Source organism: Spea bombifrons, chromosome 13 (genome assembly GCF_027358695.1).
Source record: "Spea bombifrons isolate aSpeBom1 chromosome 13, aSpeBom1.2.pri, whole genome shotgun sequence".
NCBI lineage: Eukaryota > Metazoa > Chordata > Amphibia > Anura > Pelobatidae > Spea > Spea bombifrons.
The window spans coordinates 9,311,942-9,318,735 of record NC_071099.1 but is presented as its reverse complement, the minus strand read 5'-3'; positions in this window follow the sequence as shown (position 1 = coordinate 9,318,735).

The window sequence follows — 6,794 nt, the reverse complement described above, 5'->3', positions numbered from 1 at the left end:
AAAATGTTTTTGGAGGAAGCGTGCGCCATGAGTAACTGGCACCATTACAAATTATAACGAATCTTTGGAGGAAGAAGGTCCTTCTTTCACTGGTGACAACTCTTTGGGGGTCTCAGAAACCGCGTTTTACTTTTTAGCCCTCGGAGTTCTTACAAAATAAATATTGTCTTCCAGATTTTTAATGAAATAAAAACAAACACTGAAAAACTCCATTTGGCTGTCAATGGGATTTTATTAATTATGGCTACGTTAGTTATCTGATTTTAAGGTGGCTGAATTTCTGGCAGGTTTTTCTATTTTTATTAATGTTCTTAAACCTGCATGCATTGCTGATGAAATAAGAATGAAAGTGATTAAAGGATTCGACATGGGAGTGATGCCTCGTCTTGTTTCTGAGAGCCATGGCCTGTAGCAGCCTAATGGAATATCAGAGGAAAACCAGAATGCTTGTTTGCTAAAGGATATTTATCTTATTTCTGTAATTTTGGGAGTTCTATTGCGTTATAAAAACCAATAATCGGATATCCAGCTTCATTGGAAGCCTTAAAAGATCCATGAGTGGTTCATATATTATTTCTAGAACAGCGATGAGTTTGGCCGCCATTGTTGTTCATGCAGAAGGTCATTCGAGGGACGTTCTAACCCACATGCGGGTCTCGCATTTTTCTGGTCACATTATGTTTTTGGTGAGCCCTTCTAAGCAACCTTCATACTTGAAAAACATTAGGAAATATTTGAAAAACAGTAGGAAATGTTTGTTACAAAAGAACGTTAAAATTCAGGGTTATCTACAGATATATTTAATTAAAAATATGAGGCTTTCTCTGGGTATTTCACAGAATGAATTCCATAGTATCTGACTTTTGTTACTGACCTTCAATTCCAAAAATCATGTATTTTGAGAGCATTTTTTGCTTTTTCTCAGGGTAAGTAATTTTACATTTTTGTTTACCAGCGGATGTCAGAGAGCCCGGAGTACAGTTTACAGTCTATGAAATGCAGCCCGGCCAGCGATAATCCGTGCTGTAGGTCCATGTTGACCCGGAACACTGTGTTTTGAGCCAGGGGTCTTTAGGGTCGGTGCGGTGGACATGAGATAAGTGCAGCCATTTGATGTTGGATAAATGGATTAGAGCGCGTGGAACAGACCCTATGAGCTATATGAAAGGGGCACCGGGTAGGTCACGATGTTTGGAAGCAGCTGGTAGAAGAAACGCTGCGTGTTCAGAGCAGAGAATTTCCACAGTGTGAGTGCAGAAGAGCATTCACAAAAAAAAATATTTGATGCAAATTTATCTGGCTTACATATACAGCGCTATGGAATATGATGGCGCTATATAAAACAATATATAATAATAATATTTTTTTCAGTTTGTTAACCCTTTTGGGCAAACGAGGTGAGGAGTACAGAAGCAAATGTTTCCCCCAGGCTGTGCAGAAATCCGTTTAGAGACTTTTACAGCCGACGAGACTTAAACCAAACCCTTTCAGTGGATATTTTCCTGGGACCTGAGTGCCGGTAATGAGCGTTTCCGAGAGGCGCATCACACAGCTGGCGGTTGCCTCAATAATAACCTCCCCGTTTCCTGACACCCGAGTCAATGCCTTATGTCAGAATCAATGATTGAGCAAGAAGCTGATTTATTGATTACCTTTGGTTTATAGCTCTCGATCTTCATAACGTTTTGCAGATTTTGTAAAACTGTCACCTGTCTCTTCTGATTGAGGTCGTTTGTTAGAAATAACCCATTTTCAATCAGTTATTTCCTTCTGATTTGAAACAAATGACATTTTCACTCCCTACAGTGAGCAGGCTCAGTATAAACAGTGACTTGGGCTCCAGAGAAAAAACAAATCCCTCTGCCCAGAAAGAATTTGGGAATGTAGAACAGAAGGGTTGGACAGAAACACGCAGCTCAGGGCCAAATCCCTTCCAGAGCCCTCCACCTGGCACTCCTGGCCCTCTCTCCCCATCTCCTCTGTGAACACGCTGGCGGGCTGTGCAGGGTGCATGGCCGGCTCCACTGTCTTCTAACATAATTATAAACTTTTACACTAAAATCACTAAGCCTGTGGAGCCGGTACTTTCAGGCGCAGGGTCGGTGTCCGGAGGAGCACAAACTGCAGGACACTAAGTGATTCGGGTTCCCTGCATCTCCCCTATCGCGTTCTGTTCAGAACCGCTTGGATTCTGGCCGATTTTCTTGGTTCATTCGGGAATGACAGGAATCCACGAGGAATTACTGCGAGGTGATTGACAGATTTTTCAGTGCAGATAACGCAGACTTTCCCCTTATAGATCAGAAATTCGGCTCTAAGGGATACGGTGTCCTTACATATTCCAAACCCCACTGCGTAGGTAACCAGATGCCCCACCTTTCTGTTCTTAATGTTACCAATTTAGAAGCTGCCTATAAGTTCAGTTTGCTGGATTTTCTAAAACCCATCATTCTGACGGCTGTTTACCTGCTGTTATCGTTTGCAGCACCTTGGATGCGTCTTGCCCCTGACATTCACCTCTAACGTGGTTCGTGTGTTGCTGCAGTACCGTTTCCAGCCTTTCCATACTGGGGGGCGCAGTTTGCCGATTTAGTCAGGGAAAGGTTCCTATGACCATTGGTGCCACCTGTAGGGGGTCATTGGTATTACATGTTCTTTTCTTGTAATTTCTCATGAAGAGACCTCACAGCAGGACCAGGGGGCATCTTCCTAACGCGCAGCAGTAACAGCCCTTACAGCCACACTTTGGCTTCTAATAAGGGATGCATCTGTCAGAGATGGGGCAAGAATTCATGTCTGCTATAATTATCTAGATATACATTTTCCTCAACAAATTAATCTTCCTTGTAATATCACTAAAGCCTTTTACCTCATTAATTTTAAAAACAGTTTCATAATTGTCAGTAGTTTTCACGGTGAGACACATTAAAAGGTTTCTACAATCTAGAAGCAGCGTATTTACTAGGATTATGAACCATTATGCTAGTTATGGTATTAAAAGTAACACAATGTTACAATATGTCGCCATTTGCTGAAAATAGCAGTTTTTTTTTTGAATTTTAGCTTTTTGAAGATGAAATAACAGTTAGAATTTTCTTATTTTATACATTAAGAGTCTTTGCAGTCGTGTCTGGTGGGTTATGGACGGGGATTCCAATTACCCCAAACATATTTACCATGTTACAAGAAGCAGGGCCATCCCTCACTAGCCAATTGCCTCCCTGGCTGGCCCTGCTCCATGCGCCCACCCAAACAGCTACCATGTCAAGAGCAAGGGATCAAAGTTATCAAAGTAAACTGTATTTTCTCGGAACTTAAAACCCATCTCGGATTTACACCCCCGATGTGTTATCTTTAAATCAACGAAAAAGACATTTCCCCCATTAAACCATTAAATGCGAAGAATAGAGGAAAATGGCAGCAGAAGAGAAGTCGTTATTATCATAATTAGCAATAATACCTTTGTATAAAATTGCTGCAAATTCTCTATTCCTGACGCATGTTACGGCGGCTCTATCCGAGCTGTGAATGTGTGAGCAGACCGGGTGATTTTCTCTTTGCTTTTAATCAAATGACCCCTTTGTAGGAATTAGAAATAGCCGTGGGAGATTATCTTAATGCGGGAGACCTTAGGGACACTGATGTAAGTATTTATCCTGACGCCGTGGGATCTCTGAGTTTCCCCTAAAGAAAAACAGAACGGGGATGACCTAAAGTGAGCCAAACCCCACTAAATTAGTTAATTAACGGTGATGTAACTGGGAAACCCCAACCCATCCAGTGCCCGGGGATCCGCTCTCACCTGCAAAGCATTGGTACAACAGAGCATTTGCATATTAGGCTGCGTAGTGATCCCACAAACAGGGCTTAACTAGGACATGAAGGAAAGCTGCCCACGTGTTTATAAAGCATAGTGGATCTTGGCGTTTCTTTGCCCTGGATCAGAAGACATGCTTTTATTGTATATTATATGTGAGGATGTCATCGCCTGACTTTTCTTTTTTCACCTTTTTGCAGTTTTCTGTTTAATAGACAATTATTCTGTCTCTGATGACAGTTTCCATTTACAGCCGGGATCGGGGTGCGATGCCCCCGCATGTACCTTGGCTGATAGCGATGTAAAAGATATTCTGCTGAAATTTTTATTAAAAATATTCCTGCTGCGTCTTATCTGAGGCACTTTGTTATGAGAACGGACAGGGGTTAGTGGTGTTTTATTAATATTCACAACTGATTTTTTTTTAAAAGTTGTAATTCGCAATCGAAAGTAGTTTTTATTGGTACAGGACATGATTTCCAAAGACGCAGTAAAAGACAGGCATATCAGAAGGAATGCAGGATATACGTACTAAACTACGCAGCCCACACTGTCAAAATACATAAGCTCAATAACAGGAATGAAACAGCAAATTCAAGAATTCATACGACATGAGCGATGGTGCTATCAAATCCGCGGCCCAGAACGTAGAACAGAAGGCCGATTGCATGCCGAAGCTAGCGGATCCCATTGAAGAACCTTGCATAGGCAATGGGAAACATCTCCAAGGAAGAATAAAGGGGAAAAATAAGAGGGACCGGGGGGGGGGGAGAAAAAAGAGAGAAAGAGAAGAAAAAGAGGGAGAAAAGAGAAAAAAAAACAGGTAATCAAACATAAAAAGAAGAGGAGCAGCAATGCCTCCCGGTCGTAACCATCCGGGCAGGACAAAACCTCCCAGGGCACAATTTAAAGTATTTTTAACATACAACGCACTGTTTATCAGAGCACTTTCTCACAAATTACTTATGTTGCCTAAAACACGTGATTAGGTAAATCAGCTGGGACGTCAAGTGAGTCTTTCTCCAGAGTTTGCCTGGTTTTCGTGGCTCAACAATCCGGTGCAGTGTCTGTTACTGCCAGAGATAATGCAGGATCTGCACGCTCGCCCAGCTTTAGTGTATTCACAGTGCATCCATCAAAATAAAAGTAGACATCTTTCGTGGATTCAGTAGTAATCAGTAATGAGGTACTGTGGTGGCACGTTGGACACCTTCAGAGATAAAACAGGTTTCTGGGAGCAGACAAGTTAATGAGCCGTCTCGTGACAAATTCGTAACAGATCGGTTCCGGGAATGTTATTGAAGACAAATCAAATTCAGATGTCTCCGGGGACATAGGCCCCGTAATTTGTAATTATATGAGGATACGGACATAAACTAACAACTTCTGACCATAACTTCTTTAAGAAACTGTTAATAAGTATGATTTTAAACTCAGTGAAAGCATGCAAACCAATTACTGTCTCGGCCTTTTCTTTTCTTAACAAAGGTTCATTGTAACGGTTACCCTTACGGGATCTGATTTATGGGGTTTAAAGAGTGAACCCTTTCTTAGGTCTGTAAAGTAGACAATGCCAATGTGTGAAAATATATGTCATGAGAAGGATGGCGCTCACTTGTATTTCTCTGAACTCCATGGCACTGGCTGAGCGGCTGAAGTCAGATGTCCCACTCCCCAGAGGGAGCTTTGCGGGGATCTAGTGCTTCCTAGGGTCCATCACCACCCCAGTTTGGTTTCTTGGCATGGGAAGCATGATATTACCGTATTTGCTCGATTATAAGACGAGGTTTTTTTCAGAGCAAATGCTCTGAAAAATACCCCTCGTCTTCTAATCGGGGTCGTCTTCTAATCAGACCTCAAATAGAGGTCTGATTAGGAGACTAAGATCCAGATCCCCCGCACCGCTGCAGGGGACCTGGATCCTCCTGTCTCCCCCCCCTCCCCATCATACACACACTTACCGGTGCTTCCTGCTGTGTTGCCGGGGCAGCGGGTTGACGTCTACGCGATCCGCGTAGACAACGTCCGCTGCAGCCGGAAGGAGGTGTGGCTAGCAGCGGGGGTTGTCTGCGTCCGTCGCAAAGACCTTCCCCGACTGTCAGAGATCAGAGCTCTGATCTCTGACATCTGGGGAAAGTATACGCGACGGATGCATACAAACCCCCGCTGCCAACTCCACCTCCTTCCTGCTGCCGCGGAAGGCGACGTCAACCCGCTGCCCCGGCTGGAAGCACCGGTAAGAGAGGGCTGAGAGGGGAAAGAGGGGTGAGAGAGAGAGTGTGTGTGTGTGTGTGTGTGTTAGTTAAATGGGGGTATAGGGTGTGTGTGTGTGTGTGTTAAATGGGGGCATAGGGCATTTCTGGAGTGGCGTTAAGGGGGCATTTAATAGAGCACTCTGCCTCCTGAAATGCCTTATACCTCCCTATATGCCACTCTGCCCCATAATATGCCTTTTAACCCCCTAAATGCCAGAGTGGCATATAGGGGTATAAGGCATTTCTGGAGACAGAGTGCTCTATACAATGCCTTTTAACTCCCTTAATGCCACTCTGCCTCCTGAAATGCCTTATACCTCCCTATATGCCACTCTGCCCCATAATATGCATTTTAACCCCCTAAATGCCAGAATGGGATATAGGGGTATAAGGCATTTCTGGAGGCAGAGTGGCACATAGGGGGTCAAAAGGCATACCATGGGGCACAGTGGCATATAGAGGGTTAAAAGGCATATCATGGGCCACAGTGCCATATTGGAGTGGCAAGCCTGGGGGCAGATGTGCGTAACTGGGGGACAGGTTGGAAAATACAAGAAATAAAAACAAAAAAAAATATTTTTCTCAATCATAGCTTTTATTAAAAAAAATAGTTTACATGAATTAACATTTACTGGTAAAACTTTTTTCCTTTGGGGTCGTCTTATATTCAGGCTTTTTCTTTTTTTCCTAAGTTAATATTCAGATTTTGGGGGGTCGTCTTA